Raw genomic sequence first — 20,114 nt, 5'->3', positions numbered from 1 at the left:
GTACGTGGACTTATATAGGTGAAAGAAGTCGATCGGGGGAGCCTCAGCGGGCCCAGGAGACAGGGGCGCACACAGGGGCGGTGGGCGCGCCCTCGTATCTCCTGGCTTCCTCGAACCTTCCCTGGCTTGAACTCCAAGTCTCCCGGATCATATCCTTTCCAAAAATCACGCTCCCGAAGGTTTCATTCCGTTTGGACTCCATTTGATATTCCTTTTCTTCAAAATACTGAAACAGGCAATAAAACAGCAATATGGGTTGGGCCTCCGGTTAATAGGTTAGTCCCAAAAGTAATATAGAAGTGTATAATAAAGCCCGTAATCATTCAAAACAGATAATAAAATAGCATGAATGCTTCATAAATTATAGATACCTTGGAGACGTATCAAAAACCCACACGCTTCTAAAGAACAAAGTGAAGGACCTCAACCATATGAACAAGACCAAGGGCAAGATCAACCTGAAGATGGTGGTGAACCACCAAGTGATGCGCAAGGTCAAGTTCTCGCCACCGAGCAAGTTCAAGATCAAGAGCAAGCTCAATATCAAGAACAAGCTCAAGACGACGCTCAAGATGATCAACTTACGGCTCCTCAACTCTCTCCTGAGGAGGAATTGGAGCGTCGTGCCGCTAAGATTGCATCCAAGCTCCCTACCAAAGATCATCTCTTGACGAATGTGTTTATAAGCTTAAGAAAGGGAGTAAGCACTCGTAGACACTTAGCAAACTATTGTGAACATCAGACGTTTGTTTCTTGTGTTGGACCCCAAAAGGTCTATGAGGCGCTCGAGGATCTGGATTGGCTTAACGCCATGCATGAAGAAATCTATAACTTCAAGCACAATAAGGTGTGGAGATTGGTGCCAAGGCCAATGGGGAACCATAATGTCATTGGAACCAAGTGGATATTCAAGAACAAGCAAGATGCTCGCCAAGTGGATATTCAAGGCCAATGGGATTATCATTTGCAACAAGGCTCGGTTGGTAGCACAAGGATACTCCCAAGTCAAGGGTAACGAGTACAGTGAAACCTTTGCTCTCGTTGCTCGCCTTGAATCCATTCATTTGTTGATTGCTTATGCTTCTCATCATAACTTTAAGTTGCAACAAATGGATGTGAAGAGTGCTTTCTTAATGGTCCTATTAATGAGTTGGTGTATGTCAAAAAACCTGGGGTTCGAGGATCCCTATTTCCCGGATCATGTGTACCAACTCGATAAGGCGCTATATGGCCTTAAACAAGCCCCACGTGCGTGGTATGATCACCTTACCGAGTTGTTACAAGATCGTGGGTTCAAAATTGGGAAAATCGACCCCACTCTTTTTACTAAGAAGGTCAAAGGGGAGTTGTTTGTATGCCAACTATATGCTGATGATATTATCTTTGGTTCCCCTAACAAAGCTTTCAATGAGGAGTTTGCCGCTCTCATGACCTCAAAGTTCAAGATGTCCATGATGGGAGAGTTGAAGTTCTTTCCCGGGTTCAAAATCAAGCAAAGAAGAGAAGGAACCTTCAACAACCAAGCCAAATACACTCAAGACATGCTCAAGAGATTCAATCTAAGTGATGTCAAGCCAGCTTCCACTCCAATGCCCGTTAAATGCCAACTTGACATAGATCCCAATGGTAAAGCATTGGATCACAAGGTATATCGCTCCATGATTAGCTCCGTGGATTTCAAGCCGCACCCAAAGAAAGCCACTATGTGGCGGTCAAGCGAATCTTTCGATACTTGGGTCATACCCCAAACTTTGGCTTATGGTACCCAAGAGGAGAAAATTTCAACCTTGTGGGCTATTTGGACTCCGATTGGGCGGGAGACAAAGTGGATAGGAAGTCAACTTCCGAGGGTGCCAATTCCTTGGTTGCTCTTTGGTGAGTTGGTCTTCTAAGAAGCGAAGTTGTGTGTCTCTCTCGTCCACCGAAGCGGAGTATGTGGCCGCCGGTAGTTGTTGTGCACAACTTATATGGATGAGGCAAACTTTAAAGGATTACGGTGTCATTCATGATAAAGTGCCTCTTTGGTGTGACAATGAAAGTGCCATCAAGATTTCTCTCAACCCGGTGCAACACTTCAAGACGAAGCATATTGAGATTCGGTATCATTCCATCCGGGATCACATTAGGTGAGGGGAGATCGAGCTCAACTATGTCAACACCCATGATAACCTTGTAGATATATTCGCTAAGCCCTTGGATGAAGCAAGATTTCATGAGTTAAGGCATGAGATAAATATCATTGATTCAAGCAATGTGGCTTGAACCTTTGCACACCCCACCATACTCATCATGATGTCTTGTTTACGTGTAGGCATGGACATAGGGGGGGGGTGTTGTTCTCACAATGAACTCTCCCTCCCCCCATTATGCATAAATTGATCAAGTCTTTCACATTAGCCATTTTTGATGGTACTTGTGCTTCAAAGATGAGTTTTGGTCATGGGACCAAGGTTAAAATCTTCGCAGTGCTAACCTATTGACTCAAACATAGGTTGCCTCGGCCATCGCCCTCTCTTGGAGAGGAGTGTGTTTCTTGTATTCTTGTTGGTGTTTTTCTGCCTGTGTGTTTGCTCTCTCTTCTCGTCGGTTCTTTTCCTTCTTGAGCTAAGACCTTTTGTGTCTAGTCCTTGAGTTCATTGCTGAGAGGTACTACTGCTGGTGGTGCACGGTACTACCGCTGATGGTCAGCAAGCGGTACTACCGAGGGAGTCCTGGATTAAGGGGTCCTCAGACAGCAGGACTATATATTTTGGCCAGACTATTGGACTATGAAGATACGAGATTGAAGACTTCGTCCCGTGTCCGGATGGGACTCTCCTTTGCGTGGAAGGCAAGCTTGGCAATTTAGATATATAGATCTCCTTCTCTGTAACCGACTCTGTGTAATCCTAGCCCCCTCCGATGTCTTTATAAACCGGAGGGCTTAGTCCATAGGACGATATACAATCATAATCATAGGCTAGCTTCTAGGGTTTACCCTGTGCGATCTCGTGGTAGATAAACTCTTCTAATACTCATCATCAAGATCAATCAAGAAGGAAGTAGGGTATTACCTCCATTGAGAGGGCCCGAACCTGGGTAAACATCGTGTCCCCCGCCTCCTGTTACCATTAGCCTTAGATGCACAGTTCGGGACCCCCTACCCGAGATCCGCTGGTTTTGACACCGACATTGGTGCTTTCATTGAGAGTTCCACTGTGTTGTCACGGTAAGGCTTGATGGCTTCTCCAATTATCTTCAACGACGTGGTCCAGGGTGAGGTCTTCCTCCCCGGACAGATCTTCGTATTCGACGGCTTCGTACTGCGGGCCAATTCGCTTGGCCATCTGGAGCAGATCGATAGCTACGTCCCTGGCCGTCAGGTCAGGTTTGGAAGCTTAAACTACACTACCGACATCCGCGGAGAATTTATCTTCGACGGATTTGAGCCCATATCAGGTGTGCCAAACAGTCACGACAAGCATGACTTAGATTTGCCATCAGACAATGTTCGGGAGATCGCGCCTGCGGCGGCCCCGGGAATCAATCCGGAGAAGGTCGTACCATCCGAGGACGGGTGGATGGACCCTGCCAAAGAGGTCCCACACTCATCGGCGCTGGAGCCTAACACATACTTCATCTCTAAAGATATCTGTGTCATCGGACCCTCGGACTCGTCTCTGGCCATAGAATCCAAACCGCATACGTCCGTGCGTATCAAATCTGATTGGGCACCGGTCATAGAGTTTACCTCGGCGGATATCTTTCAGCACTCTTCCTTGGGTGACGTGCTAAATTCATTAAGGTCTCTCTCTGTCAAGGGACTCTTGGCCAAACTATGTCCGGCTAGAGTGGGAAGCGGACGACGAAGAAAATTGTTCCCCACCCATCACCCACTTAGTAGCCATTGTCAATGAATTAACCGACGTGCTTGACTTCAACTCCGAAGACATCAACAGTATGGAAGACGATGCAGGAGAAGAACAGGAGCCACCGCCCTCAGGGCGCTGGACATCCACCTCATCATATGATATATACATGGTGGATACCCCCAAAGAAAGCAATGGCGATGAGGCACCGGGGAATAATCCCCTTGAGAAGCAATCTAGGCACCGGCGTCATAGGCGCCGCTCTAAGCCCCGCCATAGCAAAAATAGTGATACCGGCACAAGAGATGATAGTAATCCGGATGGTGCCGAAGACGAAAACAATCTGTCGTGGATTTGTCACGGCAGATGTCCTTGTGAAAGGACTTAGTCATGGAGCCATCGCTACGGGTTAACTTGAAGGGGTTAAAGCGGACACAAAGACACAAGGGTTTATACTAGTTCGGCCCCTTCAATGAAGGTAAAAGCCTATGTCTAGTTGTGGTGGAATTGATGTGGTTTCGATGGCTATGAGCAAACAAGCTTTGCCTAGGCTCGAGTTGTTGTTGTCTTGTCCCTGAACCGCCGCCGGATTGTCCCCTTATATACACGGGTGACGCCCGTCGGTTCATAGAGTCCCACACCGGTTCATATTCATATCCCGGTTGGTCTCTCTCTATTCCTATCTTACAATACAAGTTTACATATCAAGCCGGTTTACGGCTACAGGTTCTAAACCGACTACAGGCCTTGGGCCTTCATCTGCTTAATCACCTTTATAATACTAATGAAGTTAACCTGGCCCAGGTAGGCCGGTTCACACCTAGTAGTAATATCCCCAACATTAGGCCCCAGATTGATTTGAACTAGTTCATGTCAATCCTTCACAAAAATCTTTGTCTTCAACATCTTCTCGTAATTGGTAAACTGCCATGTCGTCATCATCTCTGGTTGCTGTAGACCGGCATGACATCATCATGAAGTTTAACATTTATGACGCCTTCTTTCATTGATCGATCTGCGATACCCAAGGTAGCAGCTCCACTTCCGAATTTTGTGGCTCCTGGATTCGCGCGCCTGACACACGTCCTTTGCCTTATAAATAGGACCGAAGGGTCATTTCCTTTTCTCCCCTTCGTCTCTTTCTCTTCGTCTTCCTTGCGTCGCCAGCCTCGGAGCTCCGCCACCACCATTGACCTCTGCACCGTCTTGGGCCGCTGCATCAACCTGAACGCTCCACAGCACTGCGGTAGCTTTCCGCGTCTTCCTCGATTCTGGTAAGCCTTCTGCTCTTCTTAACATAGATCTGTTCTAGGGTTTCGTGTTCTTGCCATGTTCCTCAATGTTCATGCTCGTACCCAGACTCCTGGATAGATCTGTGAAACCCTGCTCTGATTAGCAGTAGCCTTTTAGCATCCACCTGTAGTTTCATGCTCAAGTCCATAGATCTCATCTACATACCTGCCCATTGATTCACTTCTGTTCTGCTTTAATCTTTTGAATATTTTCTGTTTTTCTGAACTTGCTTCAGATCCATTAGTACAATAGGACCTTGTGAAACCTGTTTCTGCATACTTAGCCATCCGCAACCTCAATTTCTTTCAATGTTTAGATCAGGCGGTTTAACTTAATATAGGAAAAATTATTAAACCGGTATATACCATTAGTCCCCTTGTTGAACTGCCAGACTTCTTCAGTCTAATTATGCTACCTCATAGAAATCCGGTTTAAATGTACTGCCTCCGGTTTAACATTGTTCATACCAGCGCATTCTTGAACCGGAATCACTTATTTCTTGTAGATCTCATCATGGCCAAACAAGTATATGAGTGCAACTGGGTTCCTTCTCGCGTCACAGAAACTCAGCTGGATGATTTAGTTTCGATTGGCGCTTTAGACAGCAAAGATACTATCCACTGGAGGGTTCCTGGTGATGAATGTCCTCCGACACCTCAAGAGGGAGAGTCTGTGATTTTTGCGGACCATTTAGCCCGGGGCTTCAAACCGCCTGGCTCTAAATTTTACAGGGGATGTGTTAGCCAATTTTCAACTCCGCCCGCAAGATACTAGCCCCAATTCTGTTACCAACTTATGTCACTTTCAAGTGCTCTGTGAGGTATACCTTCAAGAGAAACCCACAGTTGAATTGTTCAGAGACTGCTTCCACTTAAACCGCCGCACAGAATTCACTGATGGTCCCAATACCGAATTGGGCGGTATGGCAATTCAGAAAAGGAAAGAAATCACTTATCCCCATGCCAGACTACACAGTCACCCCAAGGAGTGGAATGCAACATGGTTTTACTGCAATACACACCCCTTCCCACAAAGGTTAAGTGCCAAGGAGAGGAGTAAATACGCTCCGCAATTATCCAAGCTCCGATCCTTCATGGCCAACGGTTTAACAGGAGTAGATCTCGCACGATGTTGGATATCATGGAGCATACTTCCTCTCAGCCGGCGCTCCGGTTTAATGTGCAAGTATACTAGTAGCGTTGATGACCCACTCCGACGCACCAACATCCAGCTCTCCGATGATGAAGTCACAGAGGCTGTGAAGAAAATGTTGAATGAACCGGAGCACCTCTGCGCTCAAACCGGCCTGCTTCCTTTCTGTGGTACCTACAAACCGCCAGCTGTAAGATTTTGATTGTACTTTTTACTGAACCTGTTATTGCTATCTCTGTCTAACATCAATTGCTGCTTAACCAGGGTGATAATCTGTTTTGGAGCAAGAAGCTTCCACAAGACAAACCGGAGAAAGCAGAACGGTCAACCCGGCTAAAGACCAAGGTCATCAAGAAGCCTGCTAAAAAGAGGAAAACCACTGCTTCATCTGATCCGGCTGTTGATGATGATGTGGGTAACTCGAACCTTGAGGTAGAACTCGATTCACTAGGCTTACTTTTTACACGCCTTATTGATGATGATACTTGTCAGGACGACGCTGAAGCCAGTAATGCTGATGTCGCTGAGGTAACTATTCTCTCTTCCGATTCAGATCCTTTGCCTTTGCCAAAATTTCGTCAGGCAAACCAGAAAGTTAAATTTTCTCATCCTCTTGATTACTTGGATCCCAAATTTCTTATGAAGACTCAGCAACATGAAGCTCGCCGCACAACCCGGCACAGCGGCCAGGTAGTTACCTCCGCCGGTTTACCAAACAGTCCGGTTCGAAAACGCCGCTCCGAGGTCTCCGACCTTTTTATTAATTTATATCCTAAAGCGGGTTTCATCCGTCAACCTCTTAATCCGTCCGACTCCGATTATCAGGTTACTTCCCATTCTTCCTCTGGTGAATCGTCGGCCACTCAGCTGCCACCACTGAAAATGGTTCTTGGGTAAGCTAGACTGAACATATGCTTCTGGTATACCATGTTATAACTTATGTTGTTCCTTGACTCTTTGTTTCTCTTTCAGGGCTAAACCTAAACCAAGCAAGAAAGCCTGCCTGAATAAAGCGGCCGAGGAAGATGCTGCCCCTGAATAGGATAAAGCACCAGATCTTGAAGCGTTCGTTCCTGAAGATATTCCCAATGATCCTCCTTTGCAAGATGATGCTATTACTGATAAAAGGCCTATCAATACTTCAGTCCCTATTGACCAGCCTGCCAGCTCCGTCCGGATTGAAAGATCCCGCAGTCCTTCAAAACTTGCCGATAAACCGATAGCGCCAGTGCAAACCGGCGAGTCCAAGGATGATGATGTTGTAATTACCGGCATAGGTCGCTCTGAACCAGGGAATCCTGTCGCTTTAGCTAAGCATACTGTCAAAGAAGATTTTTCTGCCATGAACAAAGGCAAATGGGATGTTGATCGGGAAACGTATGCTGCTCTGAGTGCCCAAGATCTTCATTCTTGTTACTTGAACCGACTATATACTAGTCGTGACTGTGAAGCTGGCCTGGTAAAGATGATGAGAGATAAATTTGAGGTAACTTCCTTGTGCTTCTTCTTTCTTTAATTACTGCCACTGTATTAATCCTCCTAGCCCCCAAGGACCGGTTCAACTTAGTATAGTTAAACCGGGACTCCAATAAAGATTCTAACATTAGAACATAACTGAGCAAATAGCCATTAGCCCCCAAGTGCCAAGTTGAATACCTGTATTGAGCTTGGGACTTTGCGATTTAGTAATAGACGAAGATTGAAGGTGCATTAGCCCCCAAGTATCAATCGTATAACTTGTTATGTGGTTGGTACTTCAAATTCTTGTACTGTTTACTTAAAGCCAAGCACTGTCTTTATGCAGGCTGAAGTGAAGATCAAAGAGGACCGGATTACTGATCTGCAGGAAGCTTTGAAAACCCAACAAGCCGAAACCAACAAAACCAGGGAGGAATTAACCAGCGCTTTGAGCATCACAGAACAGCTGAAGGAGGGCCTCAAGAAGGAGCGGGCTGATTGGGCCACTGAAGAGGCCGCTTTAATAAAAAGAGCTGAAAACGCTGAAGCTGCCCTTAAACCGGTGGTAGATGAGCTGACCACCGTAAAGCGGCAAGTACATTCCATGACCGCTGCTATCTTCGGTAAGCTCCTTTTGGTTTCTTTGACAATTTGGGCCTTCTTATAATAGATCTGGTTTGTGATCTTTTTTGTATTGTTGCAGGTACACGCATTGGTCACTTAGGGTCAGATGTTCGGAAAAAGTTGAAGGCTGCCTACACTTTAACTGAACAGCTGTACACCGGAGCGCAACGGATCATCACCACCGCATCTCATAACAATCCGGCACCCACTTTAATCCAAGATACTCTAAATAGGTTGTCAATGCTTCCTGCTCGGATTGAAGAACTGAAAAAATCTGCTGCTCGAACCGGAGCCATTAACGCCTTAATCCGGGCAAAAGCATGGGTGCCGGATTTCGATCCTGTTGAAGCAGCTCAAGGCTATCCTAGCTTGAAGGAAGATGGCTTAGAGTTCAATGAAGATGATTTGAGGGCGAAAACCGTGCAGTATGCCCTCTGGCTTGTCAATTGGCTGAAGAGGCCGACTTGTCGCATTATCAAGCTCAATACAATGATCAGAACAAACGAGTGGCTGCATCAATTCCTGAAGCGGAGAATCTGGTTCCTCCAATCCGTAAGCATACTTACGCTCCTGATATTGAACCGTCTTCTCTGATCCATGAAGAGGCTGTCTTTCAAGCTTTAATGGGAATCGACTGGACCACTGTTGATTTCCAGCCAATGGATAGAGATGAGGAAGCTGAAGCGGCGCGGGACGACCCACAACCATCAGACCGGTTTGATGAGCAGGCTTGAACCGGAAGCCGGTTTAAACAACTGCCTTATTATGATCAGCCAGAATAACAATGATCTTATTTGGGCACCGCGTTGCCTTGTAATAGAATAGCCAATACTTCTACTTTAAATATGCCTTCGTGCATACGTACTGATGCTTTTGCTTGAAATCCTCAATTTATATTTCCTGCAATCAGAAAATCTTGAACTGCCATCGCTGGGTATAAAGTTGGCTTAGGCAGGCTTGAAACGGAGGTTTTATAAACCATTACCATCAAAGGGGAGAAAACAACTCCCGTGTTTTTAAAATGCTGGCTTCCCATGTAAACCGTGCTGGGTCATTATAAGCCCCCCTGCTACTCTATGATTTTAACAGGAAAGTTAAACCGGGCATATTTCTCCGGATTAAAAATGAACTGAATCCCGTTAGCTGAACCGGTAAAAAGTGTTGTTGTTTAAAGGAAGCACAACAAAAATTGAAGAATAGTCATAAAAGAAATATGGAAGCAAAGGCAATGATAAAAACCGTTTGCAAAAACATGCTTTACTGAGCTGATCAGATGGTGTTACCACGGTCGGACAGGACCAAGCCCCCAATAGGAGTGACAATGGTTCAAGTCAGCCAGGTCCCCAGATGAAACCGTGGCATTTATGCCGATCAAAAGGCGTGGCAATGGTTCGGGTTCGACCAAGCCCCCAAGTGATTCTGTGGCCTTAGGCCGATCAAGAGGCGTGACTGGTTCATACTTGACCATGTCCCCAAGTGATCTGGTGGCTTTCGCCTATCAAAAGGTGTCGCATTGGTTCGGACACGACCAAGGCACCAAGTGATATCACAAAGCTTTTTTGAAAAGCAAATTTCAAGGGGTAAACCGGAGGCTGCTTTAAAACAGAACCACTCCATGTAACCACACATGATATGAAAGGACAGAGACCCCGCTTTAGCTGAGGCTCCGGTTTTATTATATCAATGATAATATATACACTGCCATAATATGTACATAGATAGAGCCGATGGCTCAAGTGTAGTAAGGCCGAAGATGAGCTATATTCCTCCTCTGATGTGCGTGAGTCTTTATGCTCTCGAATATCAATCAGATAGTATGACCCATTGTACAGATTCTTGCTGACCACGAAAGGTCCCTCCCAAGGTGGGGATAACTTGTGCATATACGTCTGATCTTGGATGAGCCGAAGCACCAAATCTCCTTCTTGAAAAGTTCTGGTTCTGGCCCGGCGACTGTGATAGCGACGAAGATCTTGTTGATAAATCGCCGAGCGGGCAGCCGCTATGTCACGCTCCTCATCTAGTAGGTCTAAAGCATCTTGCCGTGTTGTCTCATTGTCCGCTTCAACATAAGCCGCTACATGAGGCGAATCATGCCGGATATCACTAGGGAGAACCGCCTCTGCTCCATAGACCATAAAAAACGGCGTGTATCCGGTAGATCGGTTGGGCGTAGTATTGATACTCCATAGCACAGACGGTAGCTCTTCAACCCAACAACCCGGTGTTCTTTGCAATGGAACCATAAGCCGGGGTTTGATGCCTCGCAAGATCTCTTGATTAGCTCGTTCTGCCTGCCCATTGGACTGGGGGTGAGCCACTGACGATATGTCAAGTCGGATGTGCTCACGTTCACAGAATTCCTTCATAACGTCCTTGGATAAATTGGTACCATTGTCCGTAATGATGCTGTGTGGAAAGCCAAACCGGAAAATCACCTTTTTAATGAACTGTACTGCTGTAGCTGCATCACACTTACTAACAGGCTCCGCTTCAACCCACTTGGTAAATTTATCGACTCCCACCAAAAGGTGGGTTTTCTTATCCTTGGACCTTTTAAAAGGTCCGACCATATCCAGCCCCCATGTTGCAAACGGCCAAGTAATTGGAATCATCCTCAATTCTTGAGCCGGCACATGAGCAGGCCTTGAAAATTTCTGAAAGCCATCACACCGTTTAACCAAGTCCTCCGCATCAGCATGAGTTGTCAACCAGTAGAACCCGTGACGAAACGCCTTAGCCACCAGAGACTTTGAACCGGCGTGGTGACCACAATCCCCTTCATGGATTTCGCGTAAAATTTCACAACCTTCCTCAGGAGAGGCGCAGCGTTGAAACGCCCCTGATACACTGCAATGATGCAATTCGCCATTGATAATTGTCATAGATTTGGATCGCCGGACTATCTGCCTGGCTAGTCTCATCCTCTGGCAACTCCCCCTGGTTCATGTACGCAAGATAAGGAACTGTCCAATCCTTTATAACATGCAGGGCTGCCACCAATTGAGCCTCCGGATCAGGAATAGCCAAATCCGCTTCACGTAGGAGCTTGACTGATGGATTGTGCAACACATCAAGAAAGACATTAGGCGGGACCGGTTTACGCTGAGAGCCCAACCGGCTTAAAGCGTCCGCCGCTTTATTTTTTCGACGATCCACGTGATCCACCTGATAACCCTTGAAGTGACCTGCAACAATATCCACCTCACGACGATATGCAGCCATGAGTGGGTCTTTAGAATCCCAAGTGCCAGACACCTGTTGAGCTATGAGGTCCGAGTCACCGAAGCACTTTACCTGACTTAGATTCATCTCTTTAGCCATTCGGAGACCATGGAGCAAGGCTTCATACTCAGCTGCATTATTAGTACAAGGGAACATTAAGCGGAGAACATAACAAAACTTATCACCTCGTGGGGAAGTTAACACGACTCCAGCCCCCGAGCCTTCCAATTGCCTGGATCCATCAAAATGGATAGTCCAATATGTGTGATCCGGCTTTTCCTCTGGTGCTTGCAACTCAGTCCAATCATTGATGAAATCAACAAGTGCTTGAGACTTCACCGCCGTCTGGGGTACGTACTTCAATCCGTGCGGCCCAAGTTCTATAGCCCACTTGGCAATCCAGCCGGTCGCCTCCCGGTTCTGTATGATATCGCCCAAGGGAGCTGAACTGACCACTGTGATAGGGTGCCCTTGGAAATACTGCTTCAACTTCCGGCTTGCCATGAAAACTCCATATACCAGCTTCTGCCAATGCGGATACCTTTGCTTGGATTCAATAAGCACCTCGCTGATATAGTAAACCGGCCGCTGAACCGGATACTCCTTGCCCGCCTCCTTGCATTCTACTACAATAGCCACGCTAACTGCGCGAGCATTGGCTGCTACGTATGACAATAACGGCTCCTTGTCGACCAGAGCTACAAGAACGGGCGGATTGGCTAATTGCCGCTTCAAGTCCTCCAACGCTTCATCAGCAGCTGGACTCCAGATGAATTGATCTGTCTTTCTCAACATCTGGTATAAAGGGATGGCCTTCTCTCTGAGGCGGCTGATAAACCGGCTCAGTGCGGCGATCCAACCCGCCAACCGCTGAACATCATTGATACACTTCGGTTTAGCCAGGGAGGTGATAGCCGTAATCTTCTCCGTATTAGCCTCAATTCCTCTGTTGGACACAAGAAAGCCCAGTAACTTGCCTGCCGGAACACCAAAGACACATTTGGAAGGGTTAAGCGTCATCTTATAAACCCGCAAGTTGTCAAAGGTTTCCTTTAAATCATCAACCAGCGTCTCCTTCTGCCTTGACTTGACTACAATATCATCCACATAGGCGTGCACATTGCGGCCGATCTGTTTATGCAGGCAATTCTGTACACACCGTTGATAAGTGGCTTGGGCGCTCTTGAGCCCAAAAGGCATAGATACATAGCAGAAGGCTCCAAAGGGAGTAATAAACACCGTCTTCTCCTGGTCCTTAACCGCCATTTTGATCTGATGATACCCAGAATATGCATCCAAAAAACTCAAACGCTCACAACCCGCCGTGGCATCAATAATCTGGTCAATGCGAGGGAGGGCAAAAGGATCCGCTGGACAAGCCTTGTTAAGATCCGTGTAATCCACACACATACGCCAAGTGCCATTTTTCTTAAGAACCAGCACCGGATTAGCAAGCCACTCTGGATGGAACACTTCAATGATAAAACCAGCTGCTAAGAGCCTGGCCACCTCCTCCCCAATAGCTTTGCGCCTCTCTTCGTTAAACCGGCGGAGAAATTGCTTTACCGGTTTATACTTGGGATCAACATTAAGAGTGTGCTCAGCGAGTTCCCTCGGTACACCTGGCATGTCAGAAGGCTTCCATGCAAAAATGTCCCGATTCTCACGGATGAACTCGATGAGCGCGCTTTCCTATTTAGGGTCCAAGTTGGCACTAACAATGAACTCCTTGGACGAATCGCCGGGCACGAAGTCAACAAGCTTGGTCTCAGCCACTGATTTGAACTTCAGATCTGAATCATGCTCCGTAGTTGGCTTCTTCAAAGGGGTCATGTCCGCCGGATCAACATTGTCCCTATAATATTTTAACTCCTCCATGGCACAAACCGACTCTGCATAGGCCGCATCACCTTCCTCACATTCCAAAGCAATCTTGCGGCTCCCATGAACCGTTATTGTCCCTTTGTGACCCGGCATCTTGAGCTGCAAATAGATATAACAAGGTCGTGCCATGAATTTGGCATAAGCCGGCCGCCCAAACAAGGCGTGATACGGGCTCCAGATCTTCACCACCTCAAAGGTTAGTGTCTCGGATTGGGAATCATGCTCGTCCCCAAAAGCCACCTCCAGGGCTATCTTACCAACAGGATATGCTGATTTGCCAGGCACCACACCATGGAACACCGTATTAGACGGTCTGAGATCCTTGTCTGTTAGCCCCATGCGGCGGAATGTCTCATAGTACAGGATGTTAATACTGCTCCCTCCATCCATGAGTACCTTGGTGAATTTATAACCTCCCACCTGAGGGTCTACTACTAATGCCAACTGGCCCGGATTGTCAACCCCAGGGGGGGTGATTCTCCCTGCTCCACATGATAGGTTGCTCCGACCAGCGTAAATAATGCGGTACAGACGGTTCAACAGAGTTCACTGCTCGCTTATCAAAGCTAGTTGTGAAAACGTGATACTGCCCATTGTTCAACTGTTTTGGCTGGCTCTGATAACCCGACCGCTGCTGCTGCTGCTGTTGGTTGTAACCCCCTTGACCGTTCTGATTATCCTGGTTATTATTACCGCCCTGATTGAAACCTGAACCGGAAGCTCCATCGTGACCCGGCCCATGGAAACCGGATCCTGAGCCACCACCTGACCCACGGTCATACTGGAAGGCATTAGAGTTTTTAAATTCCTGCATAATGTAACAATCCTTCCAAAGGTGGTTAGCCGGCGCCTCCTTCGTCCCGTGTTTTGGGCAAGGCTGATTCAGCAAATAGTTTAAGCGATCCGGGTTAGGATTTGGAGCCCCATTACGATTCGCTGCTTTACCTCTACGCCGCTGACCCTTGTCCTGCGTATTAGTGTTAGCCACAAAGTCCATGCTGGCATCCGCTTTACGCTTGCCTCCATTTCCATGGCCCGCCTGTTTGTAATGATGCCCCTTAGAGTTGCTATTCTTTTTTTCCCTTCCCTGCTTCGTCATCGTCAGTCTCGGGATCCTTGGTACTATCAGAATCAGCATACTTCACTAAAGCGGCCATGAGAGTTCCCATGTCATTACAGAACCGCTTCATACGCCCCAACTTCAACTTTAGAGGCTTAAACCGGCAGTTGCCCTCCAGGGTTAAGATCGCAGAGTCAGCATTGATCCTGTCAGACGAGTGCAAGACTTCAAAAACACGGCGTACCCAATGGGTTGTTGACTCTCCGTCCTCCTGAACACAAGCCGCCAAGTCTACTATGGACTTAGGCTGCTTACACGTATCTTTGAAATTCTGGATAAACCGGGTCCGCAACTGGGCCCATGAACTGATAGAATTAGGCGGCAGGCTCTTCAACCAAGTACGGGCTGTGCCTTCAAGCATCATGGTGAAGTACTTTGCACACGTGGTCTCATCCACATCCAGCATCTCCATTGCCATCTCATAACTTTCTACCCACGCTTCTGGAGATAAATCAGCGGTGTAATTTGGCACCTTGCGTGGGCCCTTGAAGTCCTTGGGCAGGCGTACATTGCGTAAAGCGGGGATTAAACAGGGCACTCCCAAGCTAGATGCGACCCCTGGCCCGGCAGAGGTGGTAGGACGAACCGGTGTAAGCTGATTCGCCTTGTTCTGTGCTGCTAACTCGGCCTCCCTTCGTGCACGGGCCCGGTCCACTACATCTTGAGAATCGTGAACACCACCGGCCAGGTTATTGCCACGGGCCACTTCACGGCCCCGCGCATTGCTTGATATGGCCGGTTCATCCAGGCACCTACTATAGCTCCGGCTTGGACGAGGTGTGGAATGAATCCGATCGCGGTTGTATGAATATGCCTCCTGTTGAATCAAAGCGGTCCGGAGAAGTTCCTTAACCTAGCGCGTCTCTATTGCCTGCGGAGAGTCTCCTTCGACCGGGATAGCTTCTAATCGCGCAGCAGCTGCGACAAGATTGTCCATAGGATTAGAATAATGACCCGGAGGTGTCTGGACCGGCGGAGGAATCACAATGTTCTGCCGAGGAGGTTCCATCAGGCGGGGTTGGACCGTCGCTCCTAGCCCTGGTGCCTCGACCCGGTTTACCTCCAGGTGCCCCGGCAGATTACTGGTTCCAGCTCCCAGAGTGTGAAAGAGATTTCGAGGGTCGAACCCTAACGGCAGGCGTGATCTGTGCTTCCGCTTCAAGACCTCCTGTGATGCGTTCTGGTCGAGCATGAGCTTATAGGCCTGGGCGTCCAAAGCGGCCCGCTCTACGGCCATCCTGTCCTTCTCTGCTGGCAGGTCGGCTTTGGCCTGTGCGATCTTCTCTCTCACCTTTGCAACCTCTGCATCATGGGCCTCCTGATCCGCCGGATTGGCCTCTGCCATAAGTACAGCTAGTGCATCAAACAGGTCAGACAGAACTTGAACCGGTGGGCGCACAAGGCCTCCTGCCCCTGCTGCCGCTGCCGCTGCTGATCCGGAGAACATTGCTGCTGCCGTCGAGGAGCGATTCGCCGCCTGCGTATCGGCCATGAATATTCCAACCCGGTTGATCTGCTCAGGGGGGGTCCGAAATACTGTCGCCATCGGAACAGCCCCTAATCTGGTCGTCTTGCAACTGGTACAATGATTCGGTCTCCCCGGTCGAGGACTCGTCGCTAGAACAGACGACGGTCTCGCTACCGTATTCTGACTCGTCCCCATGCTCTCCTCCGTGGATGACTCCCACGAAGGCACGCTTCACGGCCGGTTTAACCTGGGTAGATCTCGCACGCTGAGTCGTCTCGACGAGGTCGGTGCGGATGTCCGGCTCAGGCCCAGGCTCACCAATCTTGCTGATAAAAACATGTATGCCACCAAAGGGGACCCGGTACCCGTACTCGATCGAGCCGGCTTCGGGACCCCATCCTGCATCGTCGATGTAGAGCTTGCCGCGACGACTCTTGGTCATCCGGCCCACAGCATAGCCTTCGAGTCCTTTGAGCTTGCCCTCCAAGATCATCAAACCGTCGTGCGATAGCCCCACGGTGGGCGCCAACTGTCGTGGATTTGTCACGGCAGACATCCTTGTGAAAGGACTTAGTCATGGAGCCATCGCTACGGGTTAACTTGAAGGGTTTAAAGCGAACACAAAGACACAAGGGTTTATACTAGTTCGGCCCCTTCAATGAAGGTAAAAGCCTATGTCTAGTTGTGATGGAATTGATGTGGTTTCGATGGCTAGGGAGCAAACAAGCTTCGCCTAGGCTCGAGTTGTTGTTGTCTTGTCCCTGAACTGCCGCCGGATCGTCCCCTTATATACACGGGTGACGCCCGTCGGTTCATAGAGTCCCACACCGGTTCATATTCATATCCCGGTTGGTCTCTCTCTATTCCTATCTTACAATACAAGTTTACATATCAAGCCGGTTTACGGCTACAGGTTCTAAACCGACTACAGGCCTTGGGCCTTCATCTGCTTAATCACCTTTATACTACTAATGAAGTTAACCCGGCCCAGGTAGGCCGGTTCACACCTAGTAGTAATATCCCCAACACAATCCTTCCCAGCCAGGCTTCGAGCAGGCCGAGCAAGAAGATGGGCAAGCTAGCCCTAAGGAATAGGCAACAGATGGAGAATCATAGGATGATAATTACATGCCTCTCTCCGAAGACAAAGTGAGCCTTGGCGATGAAGAATTCATCGTGCCTGAGAACCCCATCGAGCAGGAGGGCTTCAAGCGCCGACTTATAGCCACTGCAAAAAGCCTAAAGAAGAAGCAGTAGCAGCTTCAAGCTGATCAAGATCTGCTAACTGATAGATGGAACGAGGTCCTGGCAGCCGAGGAATACGGACTCGAGTGCCCAACCAAAAGTTACCCAAAACACAAGTTGCTACCTCAACTCGAGGAGGAGGCATCAAATCCTACACTACTAGCGCATGATGCGGCTGACAGGCCACCTCATGGCCGAGACAAAGCTGCGTTTCAGGCCAAAGTCCAGCCCGCACCCCGACGCCAAACAAGCAAAAACACGAAGGACCAGGGCTCTACGCATGACCTGCGAGACAAATTGAAAAACAAAGCAAGACAGTCAAGATCGATCTACGGATCAGGGGGGCATGCCCCAATGCATGACGATGACTGTCATGCCGGATATACCAACAAATCCGGCTGGACCGAATACAATGTAGCCCGGCACAGAGGCGCCGCACACCCCCAATGCTTCACTGATGAAGTAATGGATCATGAATTCCCAGAAGGGTTTAAACCTGTGAACATTGAATCATATAATGGTACTACAAACCCTGCAGTATCGATAGAAGATTTCTTCCTCCACATTCATATGGCCCACGGAGATGATCTACATGCCATCAAGTACCTCCCACTCAAACTCAAGGGACCAGCTCGGCATTGGCTGAATAGCATGCCGGCAAACTCCATCGGGAGTTGGGAGAACCTGGCAGACGCATTCCTAGACAACTTCCAGATCACTTATGTGCGACCACCGGATGCTGATGACCTAAGTCACATAACCCAACAGCTTGGAGAGTCAGCCAAGAAATTTTGGACTCAGTTCCTAACTAAAAATAACCAATTTGTCGACTGTCCGGATGCCGAAGCCCTAGCGTCCTTTAAACATAACATCCGTGATGAGTGGCTTGCCCAACATATCGGCCAAGAAAAGTCAGAGTCCATGGCAGCCCTCACGAAACTCATGACCCGCTTTTGTGCGGGCGAAGATAGTTGGTTGGCTCGTAGCAACAACACAGCAAGCAATCTTGACACATCAAAAGCCAGAGATAGCAATGACAAACCATGACGCAACAAACACAAGCATCGCAAAAACGGTGATAGCACCGAAGACATGACAGTCAGTGCCGGATTCAGTGGCTCCAAGTCCGGTCATCGGAAAAAGCCATTCAACAAAAGAAATTCGGGCCTGTCTAGTTTGGACCGCATACTCGACCGTCCATGCCAAATTCATGGCACCCCAGGAACACCGGCCAATCATACCAATAGAGAATGCTGGGTCTTCAGACAAGCTGGCAGGTCAGGTGCCGAAAACAAGGGGAAGGGGTCTCAAAGCAACGATGACGACGAGGAGCCCCGATCACCGAATATAGGAGGGCAAAAGAAATTTACGCCGCAAATCAAAATGGTGAACATGATAAATGTCACCCGCATTCCCAAGCTGGAACAAACGTGCACTCTTAGGGATGTCGACTTAACGGAGCTAGTCGCCCCACAATACAACCTATGGTCGATCACCTTCGATCGTAAGGATCGTCTAGCCAATACCAATCATGCAATCCAGCCGCACTCGTCCTTGACTCAACAATTAATGGATTCTACCTCACACGAGTCCTTATGGACGGAGGCAACAGTCTAAACCTGCTATATCAGGACACAGCGTGCAGGATGGGTATCGATCATTCGATGATCAAGCCCACTAAAACCACCTTTAAAGGTGACATACCAGGTGTGGAGGCCAATTGTACAGGCTCTATCACTCTGGAGGTAGTCTTCGGATCACCAAACAGTTACCATACCGAAGAGTTAGTCTTCGACATTGTCCCCTTTCGCAGTGATTATCAGGCACTGCTCAGACAAACCACGTTTGCTCGATTCAACGAAGTGCCACATTATGCCTACCGTAAACTTAAGATGCCCGGTCCGCGCGGCGTCATCATGGTTAATGGCAGGGCCGAACTTCCCCTCACTGCCGAAACGTCTACCACCGCTTTAACAGCAGAAGAAACAAATGGCACCTTTCAATCGAACCTCGATTCGACGGCCAAGCTCCCGGACCCCGCCAAAGGAGTCCGAACTACTTCACGGCAGGATAGCCCGGCTCGTCTGAAGCTCAATTAAAACACTCCGGCAAAAGTTAAGACAAGCCACATTGTAACGCCCCGGATTCGTTGCGCCAGGTGTCTGCAGTTATTAGCCATTGTTGCCATGTCATTTGCTTGTGTGTTGCATTTTATCATGTCATCATGTGCATTTCATTTTGCATACGTGTTCGCCTCATGCATCCGAGCATTTTTCCCGTTGTCCGTTTTGCAATCCGGCGCTCCTATGCCCTCCGGCGTTCCCCTTTTCTCTCCTATTGTGAGTGGGTATTAAACTTCCTCAGAATGGACTGAGGCTTGCCAAGTGGCCTTGGTATACCACCGGTAGACCGCCTGTCAAGTTTCGTGCATTTGGAGGTCGTTTGATACTCCAACGGTTAACCGGGTAACCGTAAAAGCCTCCTTCTCTTTGCAGCCCAACATCCCTTCCAAAGTGGCCCAAAACCCACCTAACTCCTCTCCATGCTCTCAGTCGTTCGATCATGATCGCGTGGCCGAAAACCGCTCCTCATTTGGACTCTCCTAGCTCCCCCTACCTATAAATATGTGGCCTCCCCCGAAATTTTCGCAGTCCAACCCTAGATCAAACCTCCCTCTCGCTCGCCGGACATGTCCACCCCGCTGCCGGACACGTCCACCGCCGCCAGCCACCTCACCACCTCTCTCTCTCACCACCGCGTCGGCCCGCGGGGCCCATCAGGAGCCCGCGCGGGCCCG

Source organism: Triticum aestivum, chromosome 5B (assembly GCF_018294505.1).
Source record: "Triticum aestivum cultivar Chinese Spring chromosome 5B, IWGSC CS RefSeq v2.1, whole genome shotgun sequence".
Taxonomy (NCBI): Eukaryota; Viridiplantae; Streptophyta; class Magnoliopsida; order Poales; family Poaceae; genus Triticum; species Triticum aestivum.
This window is presented reverse-complemented; position numbering follows the sequence as displayed.